The following is a 14,199-nucleotide window of genomic DNA, read 5'->3' on the forward strand; positions in this document are numbered from 1 at the left end:
TAGATCCGGAATTGCTTCCACATACAGATTCGTCTCCAAGACAAGACAAAAGTGAGACTCATCACTGAAGATGCTATTTTAAGTCACTCCATAAGAGTTTGACACAACTACCAACCAAAATGAATTCCTGTCAACTGAATCCTTCTTGTCATGAGTTATCGACTTATCATACCACATATGGATATCACCTCAATATTGCCCATTATGACCATGTTTTTTCTAAGCAGGGAGAGCACATTAATGTGAATGAGCTTATATGCAGACTTATATGCAGATTTAATGTAGCAATTTAGAAATATTCTTCATAATTGAAAGTTTACTGCTCTTTATTCTATTACATTATCCTGTATATACATATGACAGTGACATAAAATCACATAAAAGTTAATCACAACTACTTTAAGTAAAATATATCATACAATAAAAAATGGTTTGGTTGCAGGATTAAGTACATTTAAAATCTTAACAAAAGTAGTTATTGGGGCAGCTAGACTGCCCTTATGCACCCCAATTTGGGCAGGCCAGTGTCTAGTAGGGGGGGCAGAGAGGGCATTTACTAATGACATCCGGATGGGCACCCATAGAAAGGAACTCATTAAGATATATTATGTAATTTATTGGCACTTTATTGGAACTTACTGCAAAAAGAGGCACCCTAGAGGGCACTGGTGGGAATCAGCTAGGCAACTGATGGCAGCCTTTTTCCGAGGCCCTTAAACCTCACAGGTTCCCGGGTGTGTGTACATTTACTAGTATGTATGTATTAAAGACGGACGCCACATACACTCTGAGCTTTCAGCACATGTATGATGAATTAAGCTGTCTTGTTTTGTCACTCAATCATTTATTTTCCCATGTAAAGGGCAGCCAATAGGGCACTTTAGCAACGCTTATTTGCTTCCACTGAGTCTGCCAATGACTCAAACATAGGCAGACACTTACACAGGTACATGCATGCAGGCACAGACACACCTAAATCTAATGCCTAAAATACTGTAAGCTGAACTCTAATTATAACCATAGCCACAAAAAAAACAAAGAAAAAAGTCGTACAGCTTTTATTTATAAACACAAAAGGCGGAGTTTCTTCAAAATCTGCCCCTAACTTTTTTGTTTGTTTGTTGTTGTTGTAAGCATCAGCTCTTCGCAAGTGTTGAAATACAAGTCACTCACTCACACATTTCCAGGCGGTTGTGTATAATATTGTGTTGCTTTTACATTTGTGTTGCTGTGGAGACTCAGGGCACGACATGTGGCTTCAATAAAAAGCTGACATTAAGGATCTTATTTACGAGGAGATATTAATTTGCGTGGCTGTTACGAGCAGTGAAATGCGAGGAAAACATCCAAACATTTGTTCAAATACAAATGACGTTACTGTGATTTACGACTTGGAGGAATTTGCGGATGCAACTGTTTGCTACCTCGGAGTCGCTGTTACCGCTCGAAAATGGAAAGCGAGACCAAATATTGGTAGTGCGGTGCTAAAAGCTTCGGGACGGGGAGTAGGAGGGAAAATATTTGACCTACTTTTGAGCATTTCTCACTTCCGTGAGATATGCTCTCGGATTCCCCTTGCTTCCTCTGCAGAAGGACACTCTGTTCTCTGCTTCTCACACTTGTGTAAGGTCCAGCACGAAAGAGAGAGAGAGAGAGAGAGAGAGAGAGAGAGAGAGTGAAAGACAGAGAGAGAGAAAGAGAGAGAGAGAGGAGAAGGTGGCAAAGGTGGTGACCATATAGTGGACCACACGGTGAAGGAGCTAGCTTAGCACTCTCTCTCTCTCTGAGGTGGGTTTATTCCTTTCTGCATTAGTTTACGTGGCAAGAGCAGAGAGGCTGGGAAGGCTTCTGGCTGAGTCAAGGCCTAGAGCTGCTGGAACTGAATCCAGACTTACTGAAGACAGAGGCAGGAAACCGGTGGAAAAGTGGGAGTGTGAGGGGAGAGGGGGAGAAAGAGTGAAAGGAACAGAGAGAGAGAGACAGACAGAGAGAGAGAGGAATGGCCAGAGAAGGTGAGAAACACTCACACAGAGAAAGAGAAAAAGAGAGAGAGTTTTAAGACGGAAGAACGTTCCTGCCTGTGTCATTCCCAGCAGGCGCCTCCGCCCAGCCCCTCACCTGCCAATAGCAAATTGAAAACAACTCTGCACATAATCCCTGGGAACTAAAAATACCCGGCGCGTTTGAAGGCCCCGTCCACAAAGTCCTGTCAGTCTGCACATGATTCCTTCCCAGCAACAGTCCAACACACACACACACACACACACACTTACTTATACACACACTCACACACACATTTACACACACTCACACATCACAATAATTATGGGGAAGGAGTTAATAGACGGGTGAAGAGGACGGCACTGTTGTCTCGCTGGCATTTTCTACACGGATCCTCTGGACTGTTGTATGGCAACCAGAAAACAAGCAACTGTGACTGAATAACGTTCTCAGTGACCCCCGTTAAAGCTCGCCGAGACAGACAGACAGACAGACAGACAGAAAAGTTTAGGACTTTATCAAATTTCTTAAAAACTGTTGTCCTGATTCCACATAGAATTTACAAAGAAACAACAACCAGAAAACTAAACTCAAGAGACACAAATTCACATACTGTCTCTTCCTCTATCTGTCTGTCTCTGAGTATGTCTGCTGAGTAGGAGTGTAAGAAAATATTGATTTATTTAATTTGGTAGTACAGTAGCAGTTTAAAAAAATATATATAATATGCCATATAATGCATTATATGGCATACACAACACCATATGTTTACTGTAATAAGCTTGTACTTACAGTATCATACATAAATCAATCATAGTGTACAGGTTTGTGATTTTATAAAGACATGTTTTTTAATGCCTTAGCATTTAAGAATGTTTCTTTGTATTAAAATAAACTTTGCTAAAACACACACCACTTATAGCCAGCAGAAAGCACTTATAGTGCTTTATGAGGCATGATAAAATACAATCAAATTTAATTGATGTTTAAAGGGCATTTAAAGGGCATTTAACTAACATAATGCTTTGTGTTGCTTTTTGTATAAACAAATTAATTTGAGAAATCAAAGCTGTATCATATAATACATTATAACTTGTAATGCAAACAGTACTAATCCTGTGTTACAGTGCATTATAACATTTGTATGAACAAAGTTTTTAGGACAGATTGGACAGATGTTATAAGGCATTTTGAAATTGTATATATTGTACTCTACAACATATTATGTATGTTTATGCTTATATCATTATAGGGTATTATGTATGCCACATAATGTATTATAAATAATGCATTCATAATACATTATGAATACATGATTACATAGGCAGATTTATCAACTACTATAATACTTAGGTTTTATAAAACTTAAACTTTTCTCTAAAATCGCAATATATCGCCTTGATATACTAAATCATAACCCCTGTATCTTGATACACATCATATCGCCAATCTCTAGCCAATACAAAGCCTCGGTGCTGAGCTGTGAAATCATAATAGAGATAAACAATAGGCCTGGCTGTGGTTGGCGTATTCTCTCACGCAGCCTCTCCTCACTGCAGCCTCCTCTACATCTGACTCCATTAATCTTCAGCAGCGCTCCATACGGCTTCCCAGGCCGGTGCATCCCTCCTGCACACTCTCACTCCTCCAGAGCCCGGAGAGATAGATGGGCTCTAGATCTCTTTCCCACACTGCGCTTTACTTGTGTTAGAATATCGTATTACACGGGACCTGTGCTCTTGCTGTAAACAGTATGAAAGCGTTGGAGGAACAGTTGTTATTCTTTTGCACTTTCGTCCCCCCCTTTCCCTCTCTCTCTCTCTCTCTCTCTCTCACCCGTTGCTCTCTCCCTCTGTTACGCAATAGAGCTTGGCCGCTAGAGCAGCGGCAGCACGTCCAGGTCTTGCGTAAGTTTACTGAGCCCCACTTTTCAACAACAACCCCACCATACAGAGCCCTCTGAAGCCCATGGGCTGAGTCCTTAGCCTCATCAGAGAGAGAGAGAGAGAGAGAGAGAGAGAGAGAGAGAGAGAGAGAGAGAGAGAGACAGGAACAGAGAAAAGGTCAGGGTGAGACAGGGTGAGAGAAAAACAGGAGAGAAGCAAGAGAAAGAGAAGGAGAGTCAACAGCAGCGAGAGAATGAGAGTGGGACAATCAATGAGCTGTCAGAGATAAGACAGAAAGGAGAAGAAAGAATATAAGCAAAAAAATGGAGAAAGATAGAAATAAGAAGTCTGCAAGAGAGAAAGAAATGCAAAGTTTATGTGTCACATACAGTCACACAATACAACTCGCAGTGAAATGCTTTGAAAGGAGAGGATAAATGAAGTAGTAGTAAGTGAAGAAGGAAATGAGAAGTATAAAGAATATATTGGCAAAACCTAGTAAAAAAGTGCATGCTTATACTAAGTAAAAAATCTGCCAATTGGATGAGCAATTTTTTTCTTGATAATGGTATACGTTTGTGCTTATTTTGAGTTGAATTTACTTCAAATAAGGCGAAAATGCTGATGCTGAAAAGTTATACTGATTAAGATAATTATTCCTAAAATAAGCAAAATAATCTAACCCTTACAATGCTTGGAAAATCTTATCAAAGAAAAAATCAAGCTTTATGGCTGAATTTAGATAATTCCAAAATATGGGAGGGAGTAAAGGAAAAGGAGAGATGCAGAGTATGTATGAGAGATAAAGGGAAAAGGAGAAGTAGAAAGGATGAGAGAGACAATTAGGATTAGAGACAATATTAAGAGACAGAAAGAAATGAGGATAGATGGAAGAGGAGAAGTAAAGATAGTATGAAAGAGACAGAGAGGAAAAAAGGGGAGATAAATAGAAAGGGAGATGTAGATACAGTTTGAGAGCAAGTATGAGGAAAGAAGAAGAAAGACCAACAGATTACTAGATTAGAAATAAAGACTAAGAAAGGTAGAGAGAAGGAAAAAAAGAGAAGCAGGGTGAGCACAAGTAAGCACAAGAGAGACAGAGAATTAAAGGGAAAATGAGAAGTAGAAAGGATGAGAGAGAAAATTAATAATGAAGAAGCAGAGGAAGAGTATTCGAAAGAAATAAAGAAAGGGAAGGAAAGAGAAAATTAGGAATAGAGACAATATGAGAAATAGAAAGAAAGGAAATGGTGGAGAAGAGGAGAAGTAGAGATAGTATGGGAGAGAAAAAAGAAATAAGAAGTAAGAAGCAAGTAAGAAGATGAATGACCAACAGATTATGAGATTAGATATAAAGAGAGAATGAAAAAGAGAAGAAGAGAGTGAGTACAGGGGAGAGAGAGAGTGAAAGAACAGCAGTAGAAGAGAAAAGAAGAAAGAAAGAGCAGGAGAGAAAGCTGCAGCTTGGATTTAGGATTCATGATACAGAGTAAACAAATGTGTGACCAAGATGGCCTTAATAAAAGTAAACAGTTAAGTCTACAAACACACTGGTACTTAATTAAAGCCCCCTACAGCCCCTCCTTACTCACACACACACACACACACACACATACACACACTGGACACAGGCCTACACTACAGAGCCTGTGAGATTCCCATCAGAGCCAACAAATTGCAACGTGCAACACATTACTCCCAAGGAGGAGCAGTTCATGAACCGAGGAGCATGGAGCACCAGATCAAACGCAGTTGTTGGCGGCGTATCCTCCCATTACGCTCCCCGGGCTTGTGTAAATAAAATGTTATCACATGCGTGTTCACTCCTTGTGGGTTTCTGGAGATCAAACTCTATTTGTTTCCACTGATATCACACAGATGCGCTGCAGTTAGCGAGCCGCACGTTAGCAGAGGCTTCCCCAGACACCGGCTCATCACTCTCTCTCTCTCTGAGTCTCCCTGGCCCTGTGTCCCGCACACTTGGCCGTGCTGGGTTGTTTTTGGGAGAGCCCCTCCACACCACAGTGTTTATTTACAGAGGGAGAGGCAAAGAGGGGTTTGAGTGTTCTCTTGGAGTCACTAAACATAATCTGTCATGCACACGCACCGAGCTTCTCGCGAAGCTGCACAAACACTGACACACTTCAGACTCTCAGGCTCTCGGTCCCTCATATGCGATGCACACACTGGGAGCAAACAGCTGCAAACGAAACAAAAAGATTTTTTTACACCAGTAGGCTAGTTTACTACTGACTGCAGGTAATACTGTAGATGTCAACCAATTACTAACAAATGTGCATCAATTTCACCAGGTATGCCCACACTAATATTGGCTGTATACAACAAAACTAGGGGTGTCATGATTTCGATATTTCATCAAAATCGATCGAAATTATGTCATGGTCTCGAGCCTAGAAGTCAAAAAAAGCAAATGGCGCAGCACACTGTAGCCAACGCCACGGACACTGTGAGATTTCTCCAGAGAATGTGGACATTCTCATCTTCTTAAGTAAACTTTAAAATATAAAAATAACAGTTGTTTTGTCTAGCCTCAAATATTTTTATAGTTTTGGTACCTTAAGGAGCATCTTTCTCTCAGATAAAGTTAATAATATATCTTTTTTAAAGAAAAAAACTCAGGGACCGAGTCTTATTTTTCATGTTTAACTATTATAGTAGGATAGAGTTCAGTTTGTTAAGGCTCTAATTGTTATATTATTTTGTACATGACTGTTTCTGTATTTTTTTTATTATTTATTTTATGTTGCACATTGCTGTTTTAATAGTGCACACTGCTGCTACCAAAAAAGCCACTAGATGGCATTACATATATATCTTAATTAAATTATTTAAATTTGACCATCAGTGCCTAATGTGGTGTATTGCAGATCACTTGTATCACTTTGCATCACTTATATCAAGCCCACCTTTTAAAATAAGATATTGTAAATTTGATGAATCAAACAATGACTGACCAATCCATGTGTGAAAATGATGATCTCATACTCCCTGAACCACTCTTTCACAATTACAGCCAAATGAATCCTGACATTGTCATCTTGGAATATACTCGTCTCATCAGGGAAGAAAAACTCCATTGATAGAATAACATGATCTATATTCAGTATATTCAGGTAGTCAGCTGACCTCATACTTTCAGCACATACTGATGCTGAACCTAGACCTGACCAACTGCAGCCACCCCCGATTATAGAACTTTCCCCAGAGGCTTGTATGGTAGGCACTAGCCTTGATGCACCCATCACCCTGGAAAAGGGCAAATCTGGACCACATGACCTTCTTCCACTGCTTCAGAATCAATCTTTATGCTCCCTATCAAAAACATTATTTTTTGTTGCAAGATATCCTCACTGAAAAGTGGTTTTCTTAAGGCTACACAGCTACTTAGTCTAAATCTCTTGAGTTCACTTTGCATTGTGCATGTGGAAATGCTCTTACTTTCACTATTAAACATATCCCTGAGTTCTAGTGTTGCTTTTCCACTATTTGATTTCACCAAACGGTGAATCATGATCACCCAATGATGATGTTTCATCGATATCCTTCTACATTGTCCTTTTTAATAATTCTTCGGACAGTGCTGAACTCGATTTTAGTTGTTTCAGAAATCTCCTTAAAAGATTGCACTCCTTGATGGATGCCAATATTTTGACCCTTCTAAAACGGATTATCATCTTTTTCACAGGATCCACAGGATGTGTCTTTCCACATGGCTGTTTAAGAGTTGAGAAGCTACTCACTGCATCATTTATACTCTGATACTTCATTGCATCTGTGTCATTGCATCTAAAGAGGATAAAAATAATTTTGTATTTATGGATGTCAGTTTCACAGAAATGAGTACAGTAATGCAGCTCCTATGTTTCTATAAAATATCGATATTTGTCACCATGTATTGATAAAACATTTTGGCCGATATATATATAAACAACAGTGTGTGGAGACACCTGATGAATGAATGCATTCAGCTAGTGTAAGTTGCTCTCACTATTGACAGTTAACACAGATATGCAAAAGCACACACACAGCTTGTAGAAAAGTATTGTCAACAGAAAAGGCTCAACACAACCCTATGTGAATAAGCTAATCTGCAGTACTTGAAATATGTCTGTGCTTCTATAAAGTGTTCAGTATATGTTTTTCTTACGATATTTTTTTATGGGAATAAATGGAAACAAACAAATTTAGCATTATATTTATAACATTACACAGTCAAACATTAAGGCCTTTATAACTATTCATTTACGTTTACAAAACAATGTTTACTCTGCATTAGTATATATAACAGTCCTCGGGTTCATTATATCTAAAGCACAGTTTCACACTAAAAAAGGTTCCCACTGAAAATCATCCAATAAAACTGGATTTTACATGCAGAGAAGTGCAATTCAAAACACCAGTGAAGAAAATCTGATTACTCTATATGGTTTGTGTTTACCTGAGTTTATAATTACAGCCCTATATTTAAGTTTTTATTATGCTAATTGTTGACCTTATAAAACCTTATTAAAAAGCTTTTGATAAGGATTCAACTTGGACTCATTGAACAATTTGACTACTACTTAGCCCAACCACAAAAATGTCAGCCTTTTGTGCTCACTAAGTGGTTCAAGTATGTTTTCACAATTATATGGAAGTGCTCTTGACAGCACACACTGCATTCAAGAGCCTACATTTGCCTCTTTACCAAAACGAGATGAAAACTTAAAAGATTAGTTACCTGGCTGACAGGGAGAAGAAAATAAGAAAAATCTAGCTTCTTAACTGCGCATATAATAGCAAATCAGTCCTGCTCCAACACACAACCCCCATAAAAATCACTGCAACTTAAAACATTTCCGAGGCCAGGTACGCACACAGTGGATGCCTTGTGTTCATCTGCTCACAGCCACAAGGGAGCTCTATACTTGGCTGCACGACACATACATGCGGACAGCGTTATAGCATTCTAGCATTCATGCATGCGTGAACATTTAAAAAAATCTGTATGTGCAAAAGTTCTCCTGTCACAATAATTACATTATCAACTTATCATACAATATATGACCTTAAAATTGCATAATATATTTTCTTAAGCAAGGAAAGCCCATTAATCTGAATGAACTGGTGTGTTGACTTTGTTTAAAAACAATGTTTTTTGTACTTCATTGCTCTTTAAAAGCATGTTACTGCTATCAATATTGCTATTTTGTAATCATTATATCAGTGGCATAAAACGCTTGTAAAATAAGAATAATATCGCTTATCTCAATTGATTATAGGACAATATATCATACTGCATGTAGCACAGTTATAGTGTATGTATGTGGACACAACTGTTTCTATTCATTGTTGTTTGTTGCCACATCATTTTTCACATATCCAAGCAAAAAGCCTAGACCTATTAAGTACATGCAGAACTGATGACACAGCAGCACAATTAGCTTATTAATGATACCAAATATACCATGCAATCAAATATGTATTTTAAATGTTCATAATATGCATTAAAACTGAAAAACTTTTCTTTGAGAAAATTCCATATTTGTTTAGAATTTCTTGCACACTCCCATATAAGACAGCATCTGTGTTACAGGTGTAATGATACACTTATTTTCAAGGTAATATGATATTAATTATACAGAGTTTAAATTGTATGCTACACTGGTTGGTTTAGAGATGGGTAATATGCAAAAACTCTTATCGTATTGTGCTAAATGTTGTTATTTAGTGATAAACAACAACCACCACTGACCAACTGCATGTTCCAATACAAGGAACATAATAAAAAAATGTACTTATTATGTTATATTGTATGTAACATAATTTGTACAGCATTTGTATTTTAGAAATGGTACTTCTTACTAGGGGTGGGCGATATGGCCCTAAAATAATATCATGATATTTCATGGTATTTTTGCGATAAGGATACTCTTGAGGATATGACAAAACACTTTTTTTTTTTTTCAAAAATACACTACTGCACAATCTAATAATTCACTCCATATTTCTCCATATATCAAGTGCTGCAGAAAAATGCATGATACTGGACAGATATAATCTGTCTCTAGTCGATATGTAATGGGAAATGAGAACAGTGTAAACTTTTCTTTTGCTAAAAACAGCAAAAAAGTCTCACCCTGATGTGATAATTAGGGGTGGGTGATATGGTACGATATTTCAGGGTTTAATATCGTTCACGATATTTAAAAATGTTGGGATATTTTCGCGTACGATATGATATGGCACAACCCTATTTCTTACTCCGTGGCTCCCCCAGTGAGGAGTAAATAAGGAGTCTAATTCCTTATGGACACACACTACACATGCATTTGCTAACAAGCAGGGCTGAGACATACAAAACCAGCACTAAAAGAAGGTAAAAAAAGGTAAAAGAATCATGTAAACTGTTAAAACTGGTGAGAGGACTTGTACATGCTCCACACTAAAGTTGAACAGTGCAGTAGCAGAATTCTAACCAGGACGGGCAAAAAGAATTGTGCTATTCTTTCTATTACAGGTAAGTAGAGCATCAAATTGCTTTTTAAACTATTATATTTCAATAAAATGTTCCTTTAAAATGTGCTGATACTGGTGAAAATCTTTTTAGTTTTTTATATGTTGATGTTATTGAGATAAATTACATCACAGAACATCATTGTTGCTGATTAAATTGATTCAGTGCCATGTGTAATAAAAACACTGAATCATTTTGGATAGTTTGTTTTAAATTTGAAAATCTTCTAGTTCATTGATTCGTTAGATCAGTGTCTGTACTGTGATATTGGATTTGTCTGTTTCCAGTCTTTCAATACTGTACTGAAACTGATCCTGCTATGAAATACTGTACACTCCTCATACGTGCCACATCAAAGTGTATATCAAAGCGTAGAGAAGAGGTGTACTGAGGTTTTTCTGAAAGGGGGCAGGTATGGGGCTTTGGGCGTGTGGCAGAGAGGACTGTTGGGCAGAGGGGAAGGGTGTGAAGGGGGAGAGGGGTGTAGGGTAGGGTAGGGAAAGCCTCTCCGGTGACTAGAGCTCCACACCCCAGCAACAGTGCGTTTCTCCGGCTGGAATTTTCCATGGAGCATGTGGCATAGTGGAGCACAGTGCAGCGTATATGCACGCCGCTGCACTCTAGCTTAAATAGTGTTATAATGTGGGCCCTGCCAGCTCTCCGTCTCTGGCTGAGCCCCACTTTCTCTCTCTCTCTCTCAGTCTCTCGCTGTGTTGCTCTCTGCATTTTTGTGTGGCTTCCAGTGCCGTTGTGCCCTGCAGTGATGCCTGTGAGGACTTCCTGGCGCCCAACCAAATAAGGCTGATACCCTCTACATTTACTGTATGTCTATGTCTCTGTGTGTGTTTATGTGTGTGTGTGTGTGTGTGTGAGAGTGTGAGTGTGTGTGTGTGTGAGCAATAGAGCTGGCAAACACTTATTCCACACATGGCAGACCAGACACAGACACTTGTTCACATCTGAGAAAAACAGGACTACACCTCTCCACCAGTGTAATCTCTCTCCCCTTCACTTTCACCATTCCCTTCTTCATCCCCCAATCAGCCAGCTCACACTCGCAGATGAATAAGGTCGAATCCCAAAATAATCCGGCTCTTTTCTCCACGTGTTGACACAGTATTATTTATACCCCATAAACGCCTTCCAGGCTCAGGCTGGCACCGTGCCAAGTCTATTCATATTTAGGGTATTTACACAACGGGCAGGGCCAAGGATAATATTTAATGCAAAATACACCTTGGGGCATATAAATATCTCCTAATTTATTCTCCCTTCATGCCATGTACTCACATTTTGATCTGTGAGGAGGAAAACAATTTCAGAAATTAATGGCACAATAAAGGCATTCAATACGATTATTATTATTCTTATTATTATTATTATGCTTACACAGTCCTGACTTTGAAAACACCAAGGAGCACAGTAGGCCTGTGTAGGTAGGATACACAGTGGCTTATTATTCCAGCAGATGGGGGGCTGGTGGTAGCGGTGAAGGTGGTGTGGTGTGGTGGTGGTGGAGGAGGGGGTCTAATAAAATAAGGGGGTCTTACTTAAGGAAACACTGTTGTGGAAATGGCCTGTGTTTTTAAAAAAAGTTCGGTTCATTCAACACATGAGCGCGGCCTCTCACGTGGGCCAAAGCTAAACCAAAGACAAATAAATAAATGAATTAAATAATAAATCATTTAAACAAGACAAAGGTAGCTTCTCACTCCCAGGTTGTCTCTTAAATCTGAAACATGCTGCCAATTCAGAGTATTTGATGGCAGAAAGGAACCAACCACAACCAAATTGAATGTTTGTGTAAAACGATTCCTGCTAAGGTACCTTAATCTTAACAATTTGTGAATTCAGCAAGGATACATCTACATATCCCATGTATAGAACTTTTCTTAAGTTAGTTTGTTTTTCTTAAACACATTTTGTACTATAGCTCTGGGAAAAAATAAGAGACTCCTTAAAAAAAGATAAGTTTCTTTGATTTTACCAAATTGAGAAAGATGGACGATCACAAGCCATCAAACCAAGCTGAACTGCTTGAATTTTTGCACCAGGAGTGGCATAAAGTTATCCAAAAGCGTGTAGTAGTGTGTAAGACTGGTGGAGGAGAATATGCCAAGATGCATGTAAACTGTGATTAAAACCAGGGTTATTCCACCAAATATTGATATCTGATACTCTTAAAACTTTATGAATATGAACTTGTTTTCTTTGCATTATTTGAGGTCTGAAAGCTCTGCATATTTTTTGTTATTTTAGCCGTTTCTCATTTTCTTCAAGTAAATGCTCTAAATGACTATTTTTATGTGGAAATTGGGAAAATTGTTCATAGTTTATAGAATAAAACAACAATGTTAATTTTAGTCAAACCTATATCTATAAATAGCAAAATCAGACTGATTAAGAAACTGAATTGGTCTCACATCATTTTTATTTTGCTCATTTTCAGTCTCAGAAGGATAGCAAAACTCACAAATCATTCTACCCAGTGGACAGTGAATTGTACGGATCCTGGAAGTGCTTTGACATATTATTGCCTTTAAAAAGCATTTCAACCACAATTCAATTGAAGATACCTACATCACATTGCTGCCTTCACTGGCTTTTGAGGTTTATGAGCCTCAATCTCTCTCTTTCTAAGCAAAGACAGCTAAGACAATGCCTGCACAGCAGAGGTGCACAGCTAAAAGGCACATGGAGAGCCTAAGCACGCCTCAGAAGCTAATCATACATTAGATTAGATCGCTCGCAGGCACTTGCTCAGCCACAAACACCCTCAAATTAGCCTATCCTTCAGCAGATCCGCCTGGGAGTCAACATGTGCCTCAATATGTCCCTTAAGGCCTTGGACTTCATGGCATCGTCTCCAAAAAGAGTGTGCAACCAGTATGCACTCTTATTCCCAGCAAATCAGTCTGACGTCCCATTCTGAGCCTTTTTATAATCATTATAGCAATATATAAATTGGTGGGTTCCAGGTGGCCATGTACTTAAAGTAGGATTGTACATGTATTGACATGGGATCCAGTTGGGTTTCCCAAACTGGCCCCATCATTACAGTCCACCTTAATCCCATTTAGGCTCCATGTGCAGTCTACAACCCAGGTGGGGCCCATGTTTAACCCCTCCTGGTCCCATCACTGACATTCATATGTGGGGCCAACATGGAACTCATAGATGAACCTTGGGCTACTCATAAAGGCCTCATGTGGCCATGTTATCTGGGATGTTAGAAGGCAAACGTGTGGCCTAAAAGCATCACAACTAGGAATAAACAATGCAAAAGTGCACAAAGCAAACCCAGCTACTGTAACACAGAATGTTCTTGAAATATTAAATTTTGGTTCCCCTCTGATTGATGTTGAGAATCAATCAATAAAAATACGGCAATGTTCTATTTTTGTTAAAAAGTTTTAAAAAGTCTGATCAAATGTACAATCAAATTGGAGCGTTCTATTTCTGTAAAGTTTTTTCTTAAAAGTATTTGGAGAACTATGCCTAAGAAATTTCATAGAAAGTTTTGCCAACCAAAAACTGATTATCCTGAAATACAAGAGTAACATTATAACATGTAACATTTCTAAAATTATACTGCACAATCAAACGGGTGCATTCTATTTCCAGAAATAGAACATTTCCTGAAGAATCAAAGGGCAACCAAAAATGATCCATTGCTGAACATTTCAAGAACGTTCAGGGTAATGTCAACATTAGAGGAACGTTCTTAGATTTATAATGCACAACCAAATGGTAACATCTTGTTTTTGTAATAAGAAAGTGCCCCGGAGAACCAAA

The 14,199-nt window shown here is 38.6% G+C and overlaps 1 protein-coding gene across 1 annotated transcript in view; it reads right to left on the minus strand.

Annotated features, from left to right (window-relative positions):
- tgfb2 (transforming growth factor, beta 2) overlaps positions 1 to 14,199 on the minus strand; it is a 38,753-nt gene that overhangs the window by 22,586 nt on the left and 1,968 nt on the right. The gene's annotated exons all lie outside the window — the stretch shown is intronic.

The sequence above is a fragment of the Astyanax mexicanus genome, chromosome 6 (genome assembly GCF_023375975.1).
Source record: "Astyanax mexicanus isolate ESR-SI-001 chromosome 6, AstMex3_surface, whole genome shotgun sequence".
Classification (NCBI taxonomy): domain Eukaryota; kingdom Metazoa; phylum Chordata; class Actinopteri; order Characiformes; family Acestrorhamphidae; genus Astyanax; species Astyanax mexicanus.